Source organism: Thermobia domestica, chromosome 6 (assembly GCF_964235325.1).
Source record: "Thermobia domestica chromosome 6, izTheDome1.hap1.1, whole genome shotgun sequence".
Taxonomy (NCBI): Eukaryota; Metazoa; Arthropoda; class Insecta; order Zygentoma; family Lepismatidae; genus Thermobia; species Thermobia domestica.
This window is the reverse complement of record NC_137459.1, coordinates 229,630,836-229,656,552: the sequence shown is the minus strand read 5'-3', so window position 1 is coordinate 229,656,552 and position 25,717 is coordinate 229,630,836. Positions and strand designations below refer to the sequence as shown.

General features: G+C 36.0%; 1 protein-coding gene across 2 annotated transcripts in view; it reads right to left on the bottom strand.

Moving 5' to 3' along the window:
• Window positions 1-25,717, bottom strand: part of Apoltp (Apolipoprotein lipid transfer particle) — a 6,186,292-nt gene that overhangs the window by 573,713 nt on the left and 5,586,862 nt on the right. The window lies entirely within an intron of this gene.

Genomic DNA, 25,717 nt, shown 5'->3' with positions numbered 1-25,717 from the left:
AAACAAACTTATTTCTGTCAATATGTAATATAAATACATAAAGCAAAATATCTAAACCCAAAAACAACTAGTTTAAACCAAAAAAGTCTAGTTTAAACTCCTCCCAAAAAACGGGTTTTTGGCATTTTCAAAAACAACCATGGCTCTTGCCAACCCTGCTTACTTTTGTATGTAGGAGGTTAAAAAAAAATCTTATTATATACATTGGTTAATCCTTTGGAATTCATAATGTAAATATGTTGAGAAATAAAACTGTTTGAAATATCTTTTCGAAATTCATGGTTTATTTTCGAGGTTGTATATTATTATCGGCATCAACCACTAATTAAATGACTTTTTTTGTTGTAGAGAAGCGAAACAAAATCTGGTTTATCAATTTAAAGCAGAATTTTCAAAAAAGCCCAAAATTTCCCAAGCAAAAAAGCGAAGCAGAAAAAACCGAGTTTTTTTTCCAAAAAGCCGTTTTTTTTTCAAGCCCTTGCATCTCTACTCACAACACTATATTTTTCCACCACTGCTTGATTTAAAATGTTGAGTACGTTCATTAGATTAATCGTTCGCATTTTATGCACGGAACGAATGTTTCACTGGTCCAACAAATGCGTTCGTACCGAACGTCACACGCCTGCCCGCACCAAAAATTGCTGTACTACTACCGTTTGTCATTCGGAGACAAACACCATACACATCACTGCACACCCATGTTGCTATTATTGCCTGTTGGAAAACTCTCTAAATTCTGCGTGCTTGTCTTAATCCCTAAACAATAGTCTAAAGTCAAGAGAACTAATAAGTCTACTTTGTTAGTTTTTAATAGTACGGAGTACAATATTGGGGAAATTCACCACATTCCTATTGAGTATTTCAAACACAAAAAAAGAACCATCACTGTGAGTGTTAAAGCACATGAATAAACAAATCCCAAAATGAATTTCTTGAGTTGTCAAGTACGTGATTTAAATAATAAATAAATCCTCAAAACACCTGCTACAATTAGTTATTTATCACAGTTTCGATATGAAAACTAGTCTTGCCCTTATTATAAGCTAGTGTTTTATCGTTAAAGGTGGAGAGATGCTGATATTTAATTATTTAATATTGAAGGAAAAAGCAAGAAGAGGCTCTTTTTATGGGTTGCAACTTGATATTGAATTTTGTAACAATTTTTATTGTCACCCTTCTTAGCAGGTGTGTATGCATTCTCTTATCACTAATAGCAGATCAGACACAAGGAAAAGTGAATTCTAACTCTCCAGGTGTATATTCTAAGAATAGACTGTGAACTGATAATTTAAATCCCTTAATTGTCCAATGCGTCAGCGATAAATCTATTTTATTTAGACAAACTGACAATAAATGCATTGAAGTATTTTAACTTCGTAATATGCACCGTAAATTATAGGTTGTCGAATATGAGTATTGGAAAGGAACGCAATATTCTGCAACAATGATGGTCTTTGCGTAAAGTTTCAAGATTGGAGAAGGAAACACAATATAATGGATCATGTAAAATTAACTAAAAAAGATTTTTGGTTTGCTTCAGTTCAACGTCCCTCACTTATGCCCGCTACGCTAAAGGAGACATGAACCTACTGATTATAGTGGATTTTCTAATATATATATAAATATATATCTGAACAATCCGTTTGGTATTCTCTGCTCTTCAGTACTGTTAAACATGTGTTTCATCGACCACCAGTCTATTCCGTCGCAATTTGAAATAGGTAAAATTTATTACAGTGCGTCTATTCCATTTTTCACTACAGGCATTTCAATTTAATTAATGATTTCTCTCACTAGGCTCACTCTTGTGAGTCAAAACCCTGCATTTGCTCGCACGACCATGTTTCATAACACAAATCTAACTTGCAAAATGTTTATATGTCCTGTGGGTGATAGAGCTCTTAACTCTGATCTGAAAACAGATATGTAAACATTGGTTACGGAAATGGATTCAGGAGTAAATTCCAGTGTGATTTGATACCCCACATGACCCCCTTGCTATTTATCATATTTGACCGCGATTCAATATGGCGCCTTTCAAGATGGGGATCACGCACTGGAAGTACTCCCACATATAGATGCCCTATCCTGGTTTACAATGTTGAAGTCAGATCTAGCAAAAGCTTTTTCATTTTTATGCCAAAAGGGTATTCTTAAACATTGCCTATGTAATTTCAAGATGGCGTCGATGTAGCAGCTCAACGAAGCATTTGCGCAACGAGTGACTATTACTACGTTACGTAGCATGTCGAACTGAATCTTGTCACTAATTTTCATCAAAATTCAATTCTCACGGTTTATGGACCATCCTCGTCAGTGAAAGACATTTGCTCTACAATTTACGAAATAAATTATGATGGTGATTTGGTGAGTAACTTGCTTTAATATTAAATGAAACAATTTAAATATTTTAAGTTACTTTATTTTTCAACATAGTGTCCTCTAAGTTCAACATACATCCCCCAACGTGTCTCCTTCGCGGAAATGATTTTCTTCGAGGCTTTCAAATTACTCGTTTCTTTCCTGTATGATTCCTTAATTTGACTCAAATGTTCGTCCGTCCAGGAAAGTTTTGAATTTTGGGAATAGATAGCAGTCCGAGTAGCTAGATCTGGTGAGTAGGCATGATGTAGAAGCAGTTCAAATTCAAGCGCGGCTAATTTTGCTAAGCGAAACGGCTTTTTCTCTGCTCTGTAGTTAGTAAATTGCACACACTAATTTTGTGGAAAAAATTCTCACTTGCAATTTATTATGCGAAATGAAGAAAACCCGCTAAGCTGAGATGGTTGTAGGTTCTGCTAATTCGAGCACTTTCACGCGTATGTCGGCCAAAACCAAATCGTAAATGTTAAGGAGATTTTGGCTGCCACAGGTGATTTCGAGGTTTAAGGACGTAGTACATAGTCAATTCATTTTCTGTCTTAAATTCCTTAGCCAGTTTCCCTCAAAAAAGAATCAGCACAAATTTCAATTTTATATATTTCTCACTGATTCTCGAAACAGTTCTAGTTAAGCAACTGCAAGACAAAGAATTAATAACAGAATGACTTGAGACTATAGATGATTTATTTATTGAAAATTAACTGAAATGAAATCTTTTAGTTTAATGTCCAATAATTTTGCCCTCTAGGCTAAGTGAGACGGATGATTAAGGCAAGTAAATGATGGTGGAAGAATCGGTGCAATGGGAATGTGGGAGGAAACTGGAGTACCTCAAGAAAACCCACGGACATGGTGTTGTCTACCACAATCTAACTTGGGCGGGGATCGAACTAGGAACCCCATGGTGTCTACCACTGAGTCACCATGCCCCCAATTCATTCATTGACATGTATCATCTGCATATATAGATTACGTTAGCACCATTATTAGTATGTAATTATATACGAGGAATAGAACATTTGCTACTAAAAGGTATACAATCAGCATGTATAGAACACCCAATAATGGTAACAAAGGAAAGAAAACAAAAGTAAGAATGACATTGCGCTTGATACATGATCGAAACCTGTAGAGAGATTACAGATTTGGTAAGAGAAAGAGAGTTGTTTTATAGAATTTTAATGTACTAAACAGCATCTCTCAACCGTATACAAACATTTATTCATACTCAATTAGTTATTTCGGAAGTTAATTCATGCTTATATAGCAATTGTCAAATAACAACGTTATTGGCAAATAGCGTACAAGTCTAAATATATTGGCCCTAATTGAGAATAAAAGAATATAAATACCATACAATCTATATTACAAACCATTCAACATTGTCTTTTCGGGAAGATGTTCATCTAATAACCTATTACTTCAGTGTTACACATTGCATCATGTGTCTAGGTAAGAAAATAATTCCACATCATATTATTTTATATGCACTATGATATGAGGATATAAGTAAAATATCTGGATCCTTAGGTTCAAACCTCCAAGTGTAAAGAAGAGAACTGAAATTGACTAGGGTGAGTTCGCCAATAGTCGACCGCCATCCAATAGTCGACCATTTTTGCTTACTATTGTGTATATAAAATATATCTTATGGTCTTTTGGAGCGGCAAGTGATTCACGACAAAGCTTGCATCATATACCACCAATGACAATCATTGTTTCCTTCTCCCTTGGCCAGCTGGTCGTCTTTCACCGATAAATTTCGACGTATCTGTAGAATTACGACTCAGGTGCACAGTTTACGACAGCGTGTAATGGGAATCATGTGCACCTGTTGTTTTTCGCTTTTCTGAGGATATAGATAGTACGTGAGGTAAGAAATGTTTTTGTTATATAACTAAGTTATTCTAGAAGCTGCACAGTATAATTTGTCAATAACTGGAAAGTATTAAATGAAAAAATAGACGTTAAAATGTGGTCGGAATTTGGCATTTTTTCTTTCCCATACAAACCAATTGTCGACCAAGGGTGGTCGATTATTGGATTATTTGAGAGTGCGCCAAAATGCTTCAAATTATTTCCTGTTTGGTATTAAAGTCTGTTTTCTCAACATGCATATATAAAATTTTTGATTTCGTGACAGATTCTAAAAATCAACCGCCTGTTTCTCGTGTTGGTCGACTATTGGAATATTTCTTGCCACCTGTCGACCGCACTGTTTCATACTATGTTTCGCGTTTTGCTGACTGGAATTTGTTCAGCAACTTAGTTGAAAGTTTCTTTTTATGACGATCTACTATTTCAATGTGAAACCAAGTTTTTTTTTTTTTTTTTTACACGAGAACAAGAAGCCCTTCTCGGTGGTCTAATGGGTAGTACCCGTGCCTTTGGTGCTCTGTATCCCGGGCTCAATTCCAAGCGAGAGAGCATAGAACGAATTGAAGCGATCCGAATATTACTATAAATTGTAGGTCCACGTCTCTACATAGTCTCGATGCTAAGAAGGGACGTTAAACCACAATAAACAAAGAAACAAGCAAACAAACGAGAACAAGAAGGGTTTCCTGTACGTCTACCACGTCTCCCTGATTGAGAGAAATAATAATAATTTCTTGGAGGCATGTACCAGACACGTTGTCCAGTTCCTAGCCTGCTGGATTACGAATTGGGAATGGAGAGATGTGCGGGTTGAAACCCCTATGCCGGCCCTTCTAACAAGTTTCTTAGGGGTTTTGTCAGTTATACCAGGCGCATGTCATGATGTTACCTACATTATAATTTCTGGCCGACACCTTCCCTCATCCTTCTCTCTCCCCTATCCCATCCTGTGGCACAAATGCTTAAAGGACATAAATAAATTCAACAAAATTCAGGTAAGTGTTAACGTATGCTGCTTTGTAATTAAGTCCTGGGTTTAATTTTTGCATGGGAATACAATTGGTTCGGAGCTCACGTTAAACTCTAGGTCTCACGTTCTTAGGACATCATCATCCGATTAATGGCAATAAAAAAATATCGATTCACTCGGCTCAGGTGTTTTCAGGTCAGAACCTTCTTTCGGGAAGAACACTGAAATATTGAAATTATCAATATTGAAAAACAGCTTTTGTTGATATATTCTTGATTACTTCTGCTTTATAATATAGCAATGCATTTTGTTGTTAGAAATATGGCGAAGATTTTAAATTTTGTGTATTTTTGACAGATAGCATGGCTCCGGGATATAAAAGAAAATTTTTCCGCTATTCGGAATTTGATATGCAGTACGCCTTAGAAGCTGTAAGAACAAAACAACTTTCAGTTCGTGAGGCCTGTAAAAGGTTTGGTGTGCCATTGACAACAGTTTTAGACAAACATGGATGGGTACCAAAAACAACTGGAAAGATGAGACGCTGTACTTATCTCAGTGAAACAGAAGAAGAAGCCCTTGCAATCTGGATTATTGAACTTTCTTAACGTGGTTTCCCCAGAAAGAAGCATGACCTCTTAAATTCAGTACAGAAAATAGTTGTAGACGACAAACGCAAAACACCATTTAAACACAACAGACCTGGACAGAAATGGTATGCATCTTTCTTGAAGAGACATCAAAATATTGCAGTGAGGACAACTGAGCCTATAAATGTCTGCCGAAGTTTTGAAAAAGAAGAATATATACGTTCGTGGTTTCATGATCTTAAGACCTACTTCACCAGTACGAACAATCTTTCCATTCTAGAAGATCCACGTAGAATTTTTAACGCGGATGAATCTCCTTTTCAGTTGTGTCCATAATCTGGAAAAATTTAGGGACCAAAAGGCTGGAAGTATATTTGTGAGGTTCAAAATAAGGAAAAGGAAACCCTTACTTTTCTAGGAACATTTGGTGCTTCGGGAGAAACCGTTGCTCCAATGATCGTTTATCCATACAAGTCGCGAGTACCCAGAGTTATTGTGTCCAATATTTCCTCTTCGATTGTGATAGGACGATCCGATTCTCGCTGGATGATTAGTGAGACATTCTTTGAGTGGGTCGCCAAGGATTTCAATAAATGGCTATTAGATCACGATGTACCTAAGCCTGTAATAATTTTCATCGATGGTCACAAAACTCACTTAACTTATGAAGTAAGCAAATTTTGTGACAACAAGATCATATTGTATGCCCTGTATCCTCATGCAACGCACATCTTGCAACCATGCGATGTGTCCGTCTTTAAGGCGTTAAAAACAAATTGGAAATTCATTGTTCGCAGCTATCTAACGGAACATAATTTATCTTCCATTACAAGAGTTCAGTTTGCACCACTTATTGGAGATGTCCTAGCAACAGCAACAACACCGTCAACAATAAAGAATGGATTTCGCAAATGTGGACTATATCCTTTCAATCCGGACGCTGTTGACTACACGAAATGCATCAAGAGTGTATCCAAAAACATAGAGAGTACTTCCACTCAGCCAAATGTTAGTGAAGAAGATCTTCGTACTGCAAGAAAAGTTATTACTGTGTACAAGGATGAACATCAAAAGGCTGCGATTGATTTCAACGCATTTCTTGAAGTTTTGAAACTTCCAGCAGAAAAGCCGATGGACGAAGCACTAAAAACTGATGATAAAAGTACCAACTTACCACTAGATGACGAAGTTGTAGTTGGTTAAATCCCTGTAGTTGATGACAACAATGAACACTTGTCTCAAGCTACTCTCACTGTTGGAAAGGATTTACTAAATGATCTTCTCCAGTCATTGGCTGTTGAAGCCAACCCAAGTGCAACAACTGAAAACAGAGTGAATGTAACACCTATTCTACCAACGAAACCTGAGGAATTCGACGCCATTGCAGCACAAGAGAAAGAGGAAATCAGTATTGTGTCAAACAAAGAATCAGTTATGTCTGCTCCAACAACAGAATCAGAGTAGCCTTTAATTATTCTGAGAAAGGAAGCATCTATTCCAGAATTTGTGCCATCAAATGAGAGGAAAGGAAACACATCAACTACACTGAATGAAACTGAACCTATGAAGGATATTCGGCAAGATATTTATTCTCCCAAAGACCCTCCAACTGAAGCTCTGGTTTCTATACCAGAAGCACAGCAAGAAACAATGGACATTGAAAGCGATGCTGTTACTAGACCAAGTGAATCAAGTCAGAAGAATATCGCAACAACACCTAAAACTATCAGATCAATATATATAACACCAACTTTTAAAAAGCATCTGTTCTGGCCTAAGAGTCCAATCAAAAAGCATAAGAAGAAGGTAGAGAAGATACCGTTTGCAATTAGCTCAGAAAAATATCACCGCGCACTGACTGCAACACAAGAAGAACGGAACACACTAGAGGAGAATAAGAAACGCAAAAGGGATGAAAGAACAGCAAAAAAGAGCAACAAACTGGATAAATGCAAGAAAAGATCGAAGAAGACGACCACTGCTGTTGTAGAAAAACATCACAATGAAGAAGATGTAATTGATTACGGCAGTGGAGCCATATGCACAGGATGTGGAAAGTGAGGATAAACCAGTGGGTTGCGATCAATGTGATAAATGGTTCCATCTTTGGTGTACCAATTTATCTTTCTATGCATAGGAAGAACTTGCAGATAAGCTGTTCCTGTGCGAAGATTGTACCATATAAATGATTTGAATAAACAATCAGAAACTTACTGTTATTACATGAAAAAATAACTCAATGTGCTCAAGTAAATCGAAAGAGAAACCTAACACGGGAGAGAAACCTTATCATATATGAGACGATAACTCGACGTGCTGAAGTAACAAAGGAGGGAAATCTTATATATGAGAAGATAACTCGGTGTGCTCAAGTAATACAGGAGAGAAGCCTTATCACATATGAGAAGATAACTCGATGTGCTCAAGTGACACAGGAGAGAAACCTAACACCGGAGAGAACATATTTCACACAGGAGAAAACTGAACACTTAGGATTTTCTAAATTATTAGAGACTCGTACTTCGTTTAGGATTTGTAAAACCGTAATATAAGTGATAAGATAACGTGTGCGTATAACGCAGGAGAGAAGTCTTGTTTCACATGGAAGATCTATTTAATATTTAAATCCATTATTCCAAATAAAGTAGCTATGCATCAAATCCTAATAGCGTGATTCTATCATTTATAATCACTAAGGAGAAAACCTTAATAAAAATTAAATAAAATCTATATATTCGTTTTGTCAAGTTCAAATCTCGCGAATAATACAATTTCGAAATATCACTTAAGGTAATCAGTTACTTCTACGTGATAGAAACGATAGAAATTGCGCGCGGTCGACTAATAGCTTGAATGCGGTCGACTACTGAGCGATGATGGTCGACAAGTGGGAATTTTGATGAGTTTTCGTAAAATGTATTTTTATATCACTGCAAAACTTTAAAAGTGAGCAGTTAACACACGGCATGGTACAAAAGAACCCAAATAAAGCAAATAATTCACTTTTGTCAAATACTATGAAATCATCACGTTTTATAAGTGCTTAGAAGTAAGATTTTTTTTCAGCGGTCGACTATTGGTGAACTCACCCTATCATAAACGTGAGGAACCACATCGTCTGGCTTCTTCGTTATTTGTTACCTGCTAAAAGAAACGATCACAATCTTTATGAGGAATAATGATAAAGAAAAAAAGGGGGAGCATTTCTAAACAATGATCCTTCTTTTCCTATACTGGTGTGGATGGAATGACATACTTTTGCAAACAGAGATGTGGGCGGCGTCCTGTTTGAAATTTCCATAGATGTAGGCAAGCTCAATATATATATATATATATATATATATATATATATATATATATATATATATATATATATATATATATATATATATATATATATATCTTTCTGGTTGAATATAGTTGCCACGTGCGTCGCTGGAAGGGAGGACTGGAGGAACGCGCTCATCTAAAATTTTGTGTACTAGAGAAAATAGACGACGGCTGAAAGTAGTTTTATGGAAGAAGTAAAGATAGAAGAATTAGTTAATTGTTTATATATAGTGTTAAGTAGTAGCCTAGTACTACGTTGTGTATATACTTACATTGAACTTCTCTTCTGCGTAGGAACTATCTTCTAAGTGTCGTGGTATGAAGGAAAAGAAACAAGAGAGGTAGATGAAAATTACAATTAATAAAAATTTCAATTTCTTTGCAACATGTATCCAAACTAATTTGCCTTCTTACGAAGGATGCTGGCTAAAAGTGCCATCTTCTCTCCTATCCGTTTTGTAACATCTTCGTTTGTTACTCTCTCTTTCTATTTTATCTTCTCCATCTTCCTCCAACGCCACATTTCGCAGCTCTCTAAATATTTATTTTCTAACTTCTGAATGTCCAAATCTCTGAACCATACAGTACAATACAGTCCAATAGCATTTGACCAATTTCTTCCATAGTCTAATATTAAGCCTGCTAGTTAAGAGTGATCTTTCCTTGTTGAATGCTTCTTTGTCTATGATAATTCTTAATCTGATCTCTTTGTGCAGTAAGCCTCCTTCGTCAAAATACTTTCCAAATACTTGAAATTATTGATCTTTTCACATTCTCTTTGTTCCACTCTGACTCCTAAGAGCAAATTCCCAAGGGATATTCTCATGAATTTCGATTTTTTAATTTTGATTTCCATTCCATATAGATTTCCAGCGCCAACTATTGTGTCAATCATCACCTGTAATCATTCTTCGGCTCCAACTATAATAACCGTATTATCTGCATGCCTAATCATTAACAAGATCAGGCATGCAGATAATACAGTTATTATAGTATGGTAACAAAATGTAGAAATATTCACCCCGTAGGATTCTCATTGCCAAAAGTGGCAACTATTTTATCTTGATAGACATTGCTACGAAGAGCTAGGAAAGTGATGTTGCCAACCTCGGGAATGTTGGCTTAAAGATGGTGTAAATAATGACAAATTACGTAATGACAAGTTAATTATAATTTAACCATGTGGAGTATCAAATGAAAGCTCACGATGCCAACAAGCATATGAAAATATTTATGTGTATTGTTTCAGCCATTTATTTTGTGTTTAAGGTCATGATTATTAAGTCACCTTACTGAAATTCATAATTAGAGGTATTAATATTACTGTTCTGGTAATGTTTTAAATTGAAAACAATTTGAATCGAATACATTACATGAAAGCGAACTGAAAGTTAACTATAGCACTGCAAGTGTAAAGCGAAAAGAAAGTTTCATTTCTGAATTTTCACAGTGTCATGTATAGTAAGTACGACTCTTAGTCATTCACTTCAGTTTCTGAGTCCGATAAGTTGCCTTGCATACTCATAATAGCACACTTGATTAGAATAGTCACATGCTGGAAAGCATGAACGTCTTACATATTTAAACGAACAAGATGATGATTTACGTTTTTTTTTTCGCTTACAGCTTGTGATACGCAAATACTCTGTAGGAACTGGTAGAAGCGTTGTCATAATTGGTATGTAGAGTGTCGCTTTCGTTTGCCAGCCACAATCTCTATGTGTTGGAAGGTCTCGATATTGCTGAAGTGCTCCCTTCCAAACGATCGTTTAGTAGCTTGGTCGATTGACATGATGGTGCCACGTGGTATATCAGACACTATCTTATAGATTGGCAACGGCGCCGACTTTCCAAAATTTATGTGGGTGCATATCAATGGTTGGGCATGTTAACCTATATGTTGTTTTAGGGAAGTCTCGATATTTGATTGATTTATTTTTAGTTAAAATATTTTATGAATACTGCATAAAGAGCTATGCTATGATAAAGTAAAATATACAGGTACTATAAGAATAAATTGGGCTGCCTTAGCTCAGTCGGTAACACGGCTGACTTAAACACACGAGAAATGGGTTCCTTAATCTAAAGCATGTTTGCCATGCAACAACATCCTTGTGTCTATTTCTTGATCTAAGTGTAGGTCGGGGATGGCTCCAGCTGCAGAGTGTACTGCTTTACGAGATGGAAGGCCTTCAAAAGTCATTACTTTGTTGTCCGGTAATATTTTTGAATGTTTAAGAGGTTCCTCACTGAAAAAAACTAACAAGGTTCTCTTTGTTCCACGGCAGCGCCATAAAATGCATCCATTAAGCTGGAAGTGGCAATCCTGTTTTGAATAATCCTTCTAATAAGTAAAGCGTTTCCAGATCTAAAGTTTCTTGTACTTGATTTAATAGACGGAAAGACACTTATCAAAAATAACATCAATCCTAGTGCATGTTGTTGAAGGTAAGTTCAGTGAAAATATCTGCAAGGTCTCGAAATGTTTTACCACTCTTTGGTTTATCAATCTTGTGCATACAAATCATACCGTTGATAATCAGTGCTAGTGAGCCATGAAGATCATTTATGTTTGCAGAGGCTACTATATCCTGTGTTAGAAGCTGAAATAAAGCAACCTTATGACCAATGATAGGTGAAAAATCCTATCTGAACAGGGATGGAGGGTATTCAAACAACTCATCTTGTAGGAGAAATTGAACACCAACATTTGTATATTTGTCTATGTACGTAATTAGTCACTTACACGTACTAGGTAATTATTTGGCTATGTAATGAGATTAACGTGTGTGTAGTAAAGACTTACTTTTGTCTTAATTCGTTGTAACGTTTTGTCTCTAAATGTTTTTTGGTTTGATTTTGGTATAGTCTCAAATAGATTAACTTCGGATTCAGGAAGTAGACGAGTCATCAGGAACTACAGGCAACGTTCTGTCTTTTCCAACTAGATTCGGAGCCTCGATGGTTTTCTTTTCCTGTAGCGGACTCTTTTGAAAAACTACCACTTGTGTAGCATGAAATATTTGTCTTCCAGCTACGGCGTCCTCTACAATATCAATGTTGGCTACAGCAAATGGGCGAAATTGATGAGGTAGAAGATTTTAGGGATAATTACACCGTTTTTCAGGAATTGTTCGACATTTTCTTTCGCTGCACATGTTGCAATTTGTCTTACCACAATGTATGGTATACTACAGCTTGCAGAATGCAATAACTGTACCAACTTCTTAAATCTTGCTGCATGGTGTACTGTCATACTTATACTAAAATGCTTTGGTCTAAGCTTCTTACATTTCGAGTGGATGTAAAGCATATCTTTGCCAATGCTGAATATATCACTTTCTCTTCCAGCACTTTCTCTGCTTTCATCTCTTAATAAGCATTGTTCAGTTTGTTTAAAAATAAAATTTAGAAACGTGTACATTGTGTCTGGAACATTCTTATGCTCACCTTCTTTTGAAAGATTACTGTATTCGTTTACAAGTGCAGTGTGATTTACGTTTTCTTTGATCATTAAAGTCGTGTGGTACAATATTCGTATGTCAGAATATTCTTCTCTCCACTTGCGGTTATCATTTTCTTGTTCGTTCTGTTGGGACGTGACAACAGCTACTACTGTTTACTTACTTTGTTTGATAGAAATATCAGAAAAGAAGGTTAGGTCGTCTTTGCTTTTGAAATGTTATACTTTCTCCATAGTGATTCCCAAGTATTTGCTTCATTTCTTAGAGATATGTCTGGTTTTCAATGCCACTTTTTTCACATAGTTTGCAGTACCTTTCACAAATATCTTCCATACTGAAAACAAACTTTTTAGCAAATACAGCACCAAGTTCATTAATAAGGTCGTACAACGAATCTTCCTTTGGACTGTCATTTACTTATTCCTTGTTTCCTTTTCTTTGCGCTTCAAATCTGCACTCGATTCCACTATGATTAGATCTACAGAACCAACGCGAAACCTTAGAACATCGTTCTTTTAAGCTAATTTGCGTATTGCTTCCATTGGCTGCAGTATCTGGACTTCACAAACCTTTCTTTTGTGTACGTGCTTTTGACAAAAGATATCCAGTCCACTGCGGGCACTGTCGATGTGCGCAAAGAATCTGATATTTCAGGTGATTTTTTGTTGTATTGAGTTTACATCTATGTTCACACTGGCATTTGCTTTTTATTAGTCTTTGAATGTGTCCTTTATGAGTGTTGGAACTGTAACATGTGCGATGCCAAAATATAATGTCTGCACTATCACAAGCATGAATTACTGATCTTTGAAGTCTTTCTAGAATAGGACCATACTCAATATCATATTGCAAAATTTCATGCAGCTCTCCTATTACTTCCTTTAGTCTCGCTATATTACTAGCAGTATTTCGGCTGATTGGATCCTCCACATCTGACTGCGAACATATATCATAAACTTAATAATAATAATAATAATAATAATAATAATAATAATAATAATAATAATAATAATAATAATAATATTCTTATTATTATTATTATTAGTAGTAGTAGTAGTAGCAGCAGTAGTAATAGTAGCTTTATTCAACTACACTCTACAAAATTATAAATAATAATTATCATGAAATTAGTTACGCGCTTAAAACCTAGGTCGCAAACCAGACAATATCAATTTAACTATTACTTTATGTTGTCTTGAAAATTGGATTTTTCTATTTATATTATTTTGCGCTTCAATTATCTTGTTGTATACTGATATTTTAGATTTTTTTACCTCACTTACTTTTGCTTTGAAACAAATAGATTTGAGGGAGAACACCACGGAAAACTGTTAATATAAAATATGTGTGCAATAAAAATGAAAATAATGATATCAGAACAACTGCTTTCGTTACTTGCTTTCCCGATTTAACGCACTAGTAGTAAAATACTTCAGTTAAATTTTAGAAATGATTTGAGAGATTAGCTGTGAGAAGAATATGTAAAGGAAAATAAATTGAGATATTTTTGACGTGGTTTTCAATTAAATAACTAATATATTCTATTTTATATTCTACAGAAGAACAATCTACAGCGTAAACAATTGCTGCTCTATTGAATGCATTTGCATATTTCTAAAATAAAATACATGTGTATAATGAGTATGGGTTTCGATCCTTACTTCTCACTAAGAGGAGATGGCAAATGGTGTTCGTTCGATTCTCATTTGATTCCACACAAGAAACCATCTTTGTTAGACATACGGTTTTGTCACTGTTCGTCACTGCGAGGAGAAGACGTTTTATTATAGGAATACATTTACTAACGGTGTGCCCTGGAATTTGAACTCAATTACCGTAAAGCAAAACATTCCATTGTCCAAGGTTCAGTATGCCATTTAAGTCAACGAAATAATGTACTGTCACTTATCAGTAATTTTAAATTACGGAACGGTTATCAGACTACATGAAAGAAGCAGGGGGAACGAAGTACCACCGGTAAGTACGGGGTTCGACTCCCTCTTATGTACTTAATAACTTCGGTAAACAAAAAAGAATTATACTACATTATATTTCGGACCTGAAATTAAGGGGCACTAATGCTGTGCAACAAACAAAAATAATTATTACTGTAATGCAATTTGTCAACTGCAAAAGAATATGTTTTCCAACGCAAAATATAATAACAACAACACTTCAATAACACTTAAAAACACTCAGGAGAACACTAACGTAAAATATTGAAATATTAGAAAATGAAAATTTTCTAAATCACATTCTATTACTCTTTACTTTTTCATTGAAATAACACAAATGATATTTCATATTTTTATGTCTAGAATATTTAGCCCTATATAGTTGTAACACGAACCGATTTTGACGGTACAATATTTTGGAAACGAGTAAACAAAACCCCAGGTAAAAGGGGCTTGTTTTGGGTTGATTTTCAGCGAAACAAAATAAAGTTTTCACAAAACTTAAAGATGACGAATAAAAATTCTTATAGCTGGTCCATCCATTTACATGTGGCTTCTGTCAAGACAGTAGAAAATAAGTTTTCCTGAGGAATACTGGCAATAAAACCACTGAATTGTTTCAATTTGCTGGAATATAGTTATATATTGTTGCAATGGCTCGCAATATACATGTCTCGGACATAGTTGTATCTCCGTAAAATTGCTAAATCAATAATACGCGAAGGGACATGTTTCGAAGCACGAGGTTCTTTTGAAAAAAATGTCTTAATATTTAATATGTTTAAAGAATGTTCTGTTTAATATTTTAATTTTGAAATTTTATTTCAATAACACAATTTTAAATGAAATGACACAAAAATAATAAAATTTTCAAATATACTCAAAATAGCAACACTATTATATAATAATTCACTATAACTTTGCTTTTAGTATCCGACAATACAAGTCGAACCCTTGCTAGAAAAGTGTTACAACTCAAAATTTGTCAATTTTACGTTATGTATATGTTCGGATTTGTGAGTCTGTCGTCTATCCAGCAACACAAGAAGCATAGCTCTAGATTTACTAGAAGTTACGTGAGAGCGCTAGTTTCACTAGTGAATAACATTAAAGTGAATGTATTACAAACACTTTCAAATGTGATTCACTCAAAACTAAATTGTTTGAGCTGTGGCACTTTTGTAACAAGGGCGTGAAGTTTTCATAAAATGTAATTGCTTTAATTTTGTTTTATGTAGTACTTTATACAAACATAATACTTTCACTTCTACGATTCATTTATGCCGCTCGCTTAGTGTCATCTTTGATACAAATTCTTAATACTACATATACAATTAAACAAATTCAGAAAATAACTTGGAGCAAACATCTCACTAAAAACAATATTTTTTTTAAAAAAAAAAGATCACTGACTTGTTTCAGTATCATTTACTTATTCTTATACACAAAACACGCAAAATATAGTAACACAAAAAACACAATATTGTAATAAAAAACTTACTTATTGGATACATTGAAGTGTCGAATTTTTTAAAATTATATAGTTTTGACGCATTCAAGAATTACATTTATTTCTTTTTACTTGGTAATAATTTGGCTTTGACTCTTTTTAGTCACTGGATAACGACCTGCCTCGCTAAATACAGAAGTTCATACCCACAAAATATGTATTTGGTCGCCCAATCCCGAAGTGAGGAGAAAAGAACAGAACATAGGTTTAAAATTTAAAAGAATATAGGAGATGTAATAATAAAATAGCCTACGCCGGGCTTTACATATATAAGGATCCTCTTCACTTGTGTAATACATTACACACAAGTGGAGACGATCCTCACTCCATAACAGAAAGTACATCTTAACATATTTTTCCACAAAGTAGGAAAACAATTGCCATCACCTGAGTTTAGCATAGCTTATCACATACATCTTTCGAACTTTCCAAAATCCTCACCATGTCTCCGACTTTGAAATGAGGTTTCGAATTACGTTTGTCAAAAATGTTTGTTGCCGTCTTGTGTCTCTGGAGCCATTTATCATGGGCTTTGTCTCGTATTTCTCTAAGTTGCCGTAAACGTTGAACATTGTACTGAAATTGACAGGGGGTGTCCAAAATTGCTTCGTGTAGCATTATACATTTGAATCCATATAAAAGTTCAAAAGGGCTGTACCTATAGGACAAATTGACAGTTAAATTGTGAGCCAACATGACAGATGGCAGCAGTTCGACCCATTTTCCTTGATCCTTATTACACAACGCAGATTTCAGTCTCTGTTCTATGTTTCGGGTAGCTACATCAGCAATCCCGTTAGCGTAATGAGCTTGAACATTTAAAATCGAATCTTAGCTCCAATCATTGCACACAATTAATTGGATAAGTTACAGTAAAGGATGGACTTTTCTTTGTGGCTATTTTTAAAATCATACCGTATTTCAAAATTACGTTTTCATAAAGAAAACTACTCACAGAAGACGCTGTTATATCTGCTAGTGAACCACAAATAGTATAACGGGTAGCAGCACCGACAACGACAATCAAATATTTGTGTCTCAAAATATTACTCGGGGTTTGCACCCTTCCGTAAGGCGATAGAAGGCAGTACTTTGGGATATGTTTGCAACGTACTATAAGCAGAACCAGATTTGTTTTTGCTTGTCTGACAAGTTATACATTCCTTGCATTTCTGATAGATGTATTGTTTCATATTAGGAAATTACACAGATTTCACTAAAAGGTCAAATGTCTTAAAAAAAACCTCCGTGACTTCAAACAATGGCAGAAGTATGAGCCGCATCAAAAACTTTATAGGGCAAAGAAACAGGTACAGCAACTATAAATTTCATACCACTAGATGTTTTTTTTTTTCTAAACAAAATTCCTTCTTTAACCGTGAAATAAAATGCTTATCTTTCAGTTATCGGATTTTTCTTTTCCTTGTTTTCTAAACAATCAAAAATATCTTTATAAAACGGATTCTTCATTTGTTCATCTCTGAGAGAAGGCTCACTTACTATGCATATCGTTACAATCAGTAACAGTGGAAGAAAATACTCGAGGATCTTCCTCATTCTGTTGCTCGTCAGAAATGTCTCTGGGGGCACGAGAAAAACGTGAAAGCGCATCAGCCTCTACGTTTTACAACCCGGATACATGTGCCACAGTAAAATTATATTGTTCAATTAAACTAAGCCACCTCCCAAATTTACCTACATTTTTTTGTCTGTTTCAGAAACAATAGACTCTTACAATCTGTTTTCAAGAAAAAGTGACGTCCTAGTAAAAATAACAAAAGGATCAAAGGGCATATATAATACTCAAAGGTTCAAGTTCATCAAGATGTTTAAATTTTTCACTTTTATTTAAGCTACGACTACAATAAGCAATGGGTATTAACTCTGGGTTATCTGGAGAACTTATAGATTGCTTGAGCATGGCAGCCAGACCGCGAGTTGATGCATCACAGAACAAGTACACAGAGAGTTTCGGATTATAATGCATTAAATATGCGATTTTATGATAAGTTCTTTAATTTTCTCAAAAACATCTTGTAGTTTTTGTGTCCACTTAATCGGTACATCTTTCCTGAGAAGCGAGTTCAAAGGCTCGGTGATTTCAGAAAAAAAAGTCAATTTTTCTCTGGTGGAAGTTAAAGACAACGTTCTCTAATTCGTTAAAATAACTTCTTTTTGAGATTGATAACATCCTCAGAAGTGTTTCCACCCCAGAAAAGATCATCAAGGTACAGAAAAACATGTTCAGATTCTAATCTTTCCAGTCATTTTCACTAATCTGTTTAAACCAGCAGAACTAGTGATAAGAACCTGTGTGAGGGCTGTAAAACAAACAAACAAATTTCCGGGATTGAGAAGGTAGTGACATGTTGATATTCTTTAGTGATCTTCACCTGGAAGAAACCACTGAATAAATCAGAGCAGTACAGGTAGCGATACCTACTAAGACGCGAAATAATGTCTTCTATCGAAGGTGTTGGATAACTCTCCAGTGCAATATAGAAGTTAATGCCCCTGGAGTTCAAAAGAAATCTGAAAGATCCAGACTTCTTTTTTTACGAGAAGAATATGTGAATTGTAACTAGATACACACCTTCTAATGACCTTTTGTTTGAGCAAAGTATCAACCTGTTTTTTTTAACTTCTTCTCTTAAGTGGAAGAGAATTGGAAGCTGATTGATGTGAACTGGGACGCCATCTAGCATTTTAATTTCATGTACGTAGCCCTTGGCCACTCCAAAATCATCCTCCGACCAAGAAAAAAACAATGCTTATACTCCTCTATAACAGAATAAAACATTTGCTTCTGATCGTCACACGCTAAGTTGAGGGTTAATGTCCACACGCTTGACGTCAAAACCAGCAGGAATGTTACTGTTGTTTACTGGCTAAACCATGATTTTGAGCACTATCTGTATCGTTTTGGTTATATGCATTCGGCCTAATGTCAATAGCTACACCTAAGTGATTTTTTTTCTCTAAACACAAATTTTTGCTGGTTGGGTTGACTACTCTAATGACAGGATTAATATAATTCACTCTAGACTCATTGAGAGAAAAATTCAGCTTTAGAACAGATTTTCTCATTGGGTTGCAAAATATACTTAACTCGCGCTAAATCTTTAATTTTACGAACAGTTACTGAAACACTAAATTTTGTTGGTAAAGTAACATATTTCGCCGTTGTGAAATACGCCTACATTAAGTTCGCTGTTTGTTCGGAAACTGTGCCTATAGCATAACTCTCAGGTAGCGCAGAATCAGTGGGTTTCCTAAACATAATTATGTGAACTATGTGAATATCCTTGTTAGTAGCAACATGCTGAGGATGTAACTAATCATTCTCCAAGAAAACAGAAGATGCAAATTTGTTTACAACTCTAAAAGTATGTGTAAATGAGTAACCGTCAATTTTGAACTTGAACACAGCTAACGTGTTAGTTTTAAGTCCTTCACTCGAGATGCCACGAATGACAGTACGTCTTTAGGAAGTCTAGTGTTAGGAGGAAGAAGCTCTGCAGTACAAATAGAAATTTGAGTACCAGAATATAGCAACGCTTTATACTCTTTATTTCCAATATTGATTTTGATACAAGGCAGAATACTATAGCTAACAATAGGTGTGGTTATCGTGTGGGTCTTAAAAACAGTCTCCCACAATTCCCTGAATTATTGTCCCTATTTAAAACATTAAAATTATCATTTCCCTTGAATTGTGCCATATTGCAAACTAATGTTTAACCTGACAGAGTATATTATTATTCGCCTGAGACGTACTATGATTTTCTTTGCGCCTGTTCTGTTGGCTCTTAGCAATAACATAATAATATTAATTGTAGAGCTCATTCTATTGTGCATATTATTATCCATGTCACTCTTACATTCAGAAGAACAACAAAAAGAAAAAAGAGTTACCTTTTTGTTGACGAAGCTGGATAGAATCTACAGACTGTTGATTACTGCCTTATTTTCCAGCGGATATCATGATGCAAATCTGCGAGGTTTTCTTTGCTCTGTTGTTCTTCGAGAGGAAATGAAACATGAGATATTGTTTTTCTTTGTGTTAATAGTGAAATATGCCGAAGAATACACGAAGCATGAACACCAGCACTCCAAATGCACGGTCATCCCAAAATGTTAAAATGATCTAGTGAAACATATTTGTAGTGAAGTGAAATCGGCCGTTCAGCCTCCGGAGGTAACGAAGGTCATAGTAGATTCCATTATTGTAACTATAATAAAGGTGGTGATTGAACGTTTGGGGGAAACTGAAATTTAACTCTGATGAGGTTAGCGATCTGAAAACAAATATGCACAACATGAAGACTTGACTAAAAAATGTGACAAAACAATTGTCGATCTAAGTGACAAAATTGTAGAGCTAGAGCAGTACCAACGGAGGAATAGTATTCGAATTTTTGGTTTACCGAAACGTTAAGGAGAAGATAAGGATGCAATTGCTTCGTCTCTGTTTGAAGATAGTCTTGTAGTCAAACCTCAGAAATCTGACGTGTGTCAAACACACAGAATTGGCTTAGTGGTTTCCGGTAAAAACAGACCTATAATAGTGAAATTTAAAAATTACAGGATCAGATAATTGGTATTAAAAGCAAGAGGAAGTTAAAGAATTCAGATACCAAAATCAGCGAAGCTCTTTGTAAGGCTCGGCTGCAACTACTCAAAAACGCGACACAGTAGTTTGGTACACTCCGCCTCAAAAAATTGCGACAGCTAACACCGTGCAGCTAGGCAACCGAATTTTTCACCTTCTTATCCCATAATCCTGTCTGGTAGAGAGACTCACTCCCTCTTCTCCATTCTTCTCTCCCATACTAAAATTAGCTAACTACATGAACGCAATTCTAATTTCAAACTACACATGTATTAGTATTGATAAAATGAAATAAAACCGAGACGAAACAAGTTTCATAAGTTATTTTAGCGAGAAACTGAAACAAACACAATGAAAAATTGAAACCAATGGATATCTATTACACAGGGGTTCAGAAATGAGGCAGAGAGGGAGAGAGAGAAGGCGAGAGAAGAAGAAACAGAAAAGAACAGATGAAAATGTGGAATTTTAAATGTAGTAAGAAAACAACCTAACATTATAAAGTTCCGTTACTAGAAATCCAACAGTAATATAGAAATAACGATAGTTTTTTGTATATTTTTTCAGGACTATTCGAATATATAGAGGATGCATGAAACATTAATTAAGTCACTTTCAAAAAGGATAGCATACTGAATTTCCAGTAGAACTGTAGATTTCAGTTTCTCGCGTCGAGTTTTCGTGCTCTGAACATAACATCTCCATCCTGGTCATCTCTGAAAGAAATACAGTTTAAACGCAAGGGAATAAGCAAAACATCTTTTTTTATCATCTGAGTTACCGAGTCTCAGTCGAATTACCGCGTCACTACGGGTTTGAATCCTCGACCCAGTGGTGGTCCATAAGCGAACCAACATCATCCGACTGACACTATGATCCGTTTGAGCTCTAGCATGTTCAATCTCTCTGTGCAAATTACAACGTTATATTCGTAAGAGATGCAAGTGATGCTGGATGTTCGGTACAGATAAATCTTCGGAAAAGACTAGAAAATGGCAACCTCTTTGTTTATTTGGAAACATAATTTTATGTATACTAGTTCAACACAAATTTGTTTCCATCTTATAATTCAATGTGATTTATTCACGTTGAAATTTTAAACATGCACGGTCTGCTACATCTATAAGGAACATCCAATTTTACATTTGAATATTTGTAACTTTTCATTATGATACGGTTTGGACTTTTAATGTAGGATATTTCAGATAAAAATTTACCAGTGAAATAGCACTCATTCAATTTTATCTTACTTTCTTTCTTCCTTTTTCTTTTCTTTTCTTTTGTTTTTGTTCACTTTGCATTAGTATTCTGGAAGGGAAGATATGACCTACGCTAGCTACTGGGTTAATTAGAATGTAGTATGCATCAGTACGTCCAATGAACATTGCCGAATTTACAACCGAAGCAGCGAAAACAGAGCATGTGTTAAAGTGTTGACATTATCTTAGATGTATCTGTGAGATCTGCAGCTCTACTGGAAATTCAGTATGCTATCCTTTTTGAAAGTGACTTAATCAATGTTTCAAGTATCCTCTATATATTCGAATAGTCCTGAAAAATATATAAAAACAAACTTTATTTCTATATTACTGTTGGACTTTTGGTAACGGAGCTTTAACATGTTAGGTTCTTTTCTTACTACGTTTAAAATTCCACATCTTTATCTGTTCTCCTTTTTTCTTCTTCTCTCGCCTTCTTTCTCTCTCTTTTTTCTCTCTCGCTCTATCTCTCTCTCTCTCTCTCTGCCTCATTTCTGAACCTCTGTGTAATAGACATCCTTAGTTTCTATTTTTCATTGTGTTTGTTTCAGTTTCTCCCTAAAATAACTTATAAATCTTGTTTCGTCTCGGTTTTATTTCATTTTATCGATACTAATACATGTGTAGTTTGAAATTAGAATTGCGTTCATGTTGTTAGCTAATTTTAGTATGGGAGAGAAGAAAGGAGGAGAGGAAGTGAGTCTCTCTACCAGAAACGATTATGAGATAAGAAGGTGTATATTGTTTCTCCTGGCTGCACAACGTTAGCTGTCGTAATTTTTTTGATGCGGAGTGTACAAGGGTCATTTTTACTCAAGACGGTAAAATAGTTCTTGTGAAATGGAAGCAAAAGCACTTCATAACCACTGTAAGTGAGCTAGAAACCATTTAAACTCAGCGTAGTGTACTCTGTCAACATCAAATGTGGGCTGACTTTCGTCTATTGTGAAAGTGTAGATAGATTTTTTTAAAAAAATATTTGTGTTATGTTGATTAGTCTACTGAACACTTCTCTTAGTGACTGCTTCATTATGATTTGTACAATACAGTGTTACGATATTTTTATTAGTGTCCATTGTGTTTTTGTATATGTCAGTATTCAGAGGTGTACTTGTAAAGAAATTTCTGTTCTTGCAAAACGTAGGTTACTTATTCTCTATGGAGATGATGGATCAGATTTGTATTACTGTTTTTCAAAGCCTGAGACAAAGGTAGGTACCACTCTACCTTTAAAGGGTTTATTGGTTGGTACATTATCACTATATTGTAAGAAAATTGTTTAACAATATTTATGAGTAACGTAGGCATAGTACAAGGGAGCATTCATGACCACTGGCATGGTACAAGGGAACATTTAAATACTTGTACCAACAAAACTTTTCAGGAAAGGTTTGAGTTTACGGCAGGACAACAGTCTTAATTTTTAATTATGCATGCTAATGTTCGTTCCATTTTACATAAAATAGGTTAAATACGTTTACTAATGTTAGAATCACAGTGTGCTATTTTTAAAGTTAGTGAAACGTGGCTTGACAATTCAACTGATACAAGGCTCATTAATATACCTGGCTACTTCGTTCTTCGGCAAAACAGAGAACACCATGCTGGAGGAATTTTAATGTACACTGCTCCACAAAACTTAAGCAACCAGAGAAAACCTGGTATAAGTGACGAGTGGGGCCCACTCAACACTGGTTAGTGGCATGCACATACACAGAGACACACAGGCAAGGTGAGCACCCACTCTATCGCATAAGCAGCACCGTTGCAAGCGCGGTGAACAACTTATGCCATGAGGCGTACACAACAATCCAGTAGTGTCCGAGGCTCCAAGCATTGAGTTAGTGGTTCTTATGTGTGGTACACACCTTGCAATGCCTGGTAAACGACATTTGAATGACTTTGATCACGGGCGAGTAATTCGGCGGTTGGAATTGGATCGATTGCAAGTGAAAGTGGCGAAGGAATTCAACGTGAACAAAAGTGTTCTGTCGAGGCTGTGGAGTCGCTTCCAAAATGGAGGTGAAGTCAGTAAACGTCATGGAGGAGGCCCTCCGAAGAAGACGTCGGCCGTCGATGACCGATTTCTTACAATTTCTGCCAAACGTAACCGTCAATCTTCATGCTCTCAACTGGCCAATGAGTTGTTTCAGGCTACAGGAAAACGCGTGAGTCGTGAAACTGTTCGTCGGTGGCTAAATAGAGCAGGACCGTATGCAAGAAAGCCTTTGCTGTGTGTGCCATTGAAACTGGAGCACAAGCGTGCGCGTTACACATGGGGTCAGGAACATGTTGCATGGGGGGAGACACCAGTGGGCGCGTGTCATGTTCTCCGATGAGTCGAGATTCAGCCTTTCGTCATATTCTGGTCGGACTTTAGTGTGGAGAGAGCAGGAACACGCTATCATACCAACTTCATTGCTGAACGGCCGTCCTATGGCGGTAGTTCCAGTATGGTGTGGGGTGGAACTATGCTGAATGGGAAAACGGACCCATACTGTGCAACATGGCACTTTGACAGCACAACGGTACCGGGATGAAATTCTCAATACACGTGTGCGCAACTTCTGCGGAGCATTTGGCCCAGACTTCCTGCTCATGGATGACAATGCTCGCCCACACCGTGCACATCTTGCGTCCGAGTATCTGGAGAGCGAAGACATTACGCGTATTGCATGGTGTGTATATTCGCCGGTCTTGAATCCCATCGAGCATGTGTGAGATGCTCTTGTTCGGCGAATAGCGCAGCGCCGTCCACCAGCACGCACTATCCCTCACCTGCAAACAGCTCTCGTCGAGGAGTGGCGCCATCTGCCGCGATACTTGATCAAAACTCTGATTTGCAGTATGGAGGCCAGGTGTTTTGCCTGTGTAGCTGTTCGTGGTGGTCACACGCCATATTGACTGTCTATGTCCTCGCCCAATCCAGTTTGACCTGTTGAGGTATCGTTGTGCTGAACTTTTTACTCACTCTGTACATCCTAACTGTATTGTTCGTCTTCACTTGTGTTGCATTGTGAATTTGGACCGTCTGTTTGTTCATTATACGTGGTGAAGTGATCCTGTCGTTTTATTTTCTGCCACTTCCTTCAAGTTGTTTAAGTTTGGTGGAGCAGTGTATTATCTTGAAAATTTGGATGTAAAACTGTTTGAAATACCTAACACAGATCAAGTAGAATGCCTTACGGTAATGAGAAAATAAATTCGCTACGCATAGGTATCGCGTATCAATGTATAGACCACCAAATATCTCCTACACCAAATTGTATATTCTTGAGGATCTGATTACACATGTATATCCACAAGTTGATTGTCTTTATATACTAGGTGACCATAATTGTGATCAGCTCTGTCTTGACATAGCCAAAAAAAAATATTTGAACCATTACCTGGATATGTTTGGGCTTGTTCAGCTCATTAAAGAACCAACCAGAATAACAGAGTTCGGAGAATCATTACTCGATCACATTATTACCGATAAAATTGACATGATAGCATCAAGTGGCGTTAGTTCACCCATTGGATCATACGATCACTGGGTGACACATGCTATCCTGAACATTAAAAAAACACAAGAAAGTCATTTTATATTATTCGGTATCGCAACTTCAATATATTTAATCACGACGCATTTCTACAAAATGGTGAAGCCTTGAACTGGAAACAAATTGTATCTCAGGAATCTATAAATGGTAAAGTTAGTTTTCTTCAGACTTCTTTAAAACATCTGTTAGATCAGCACGCGCCAATAAAAACATCTCAAG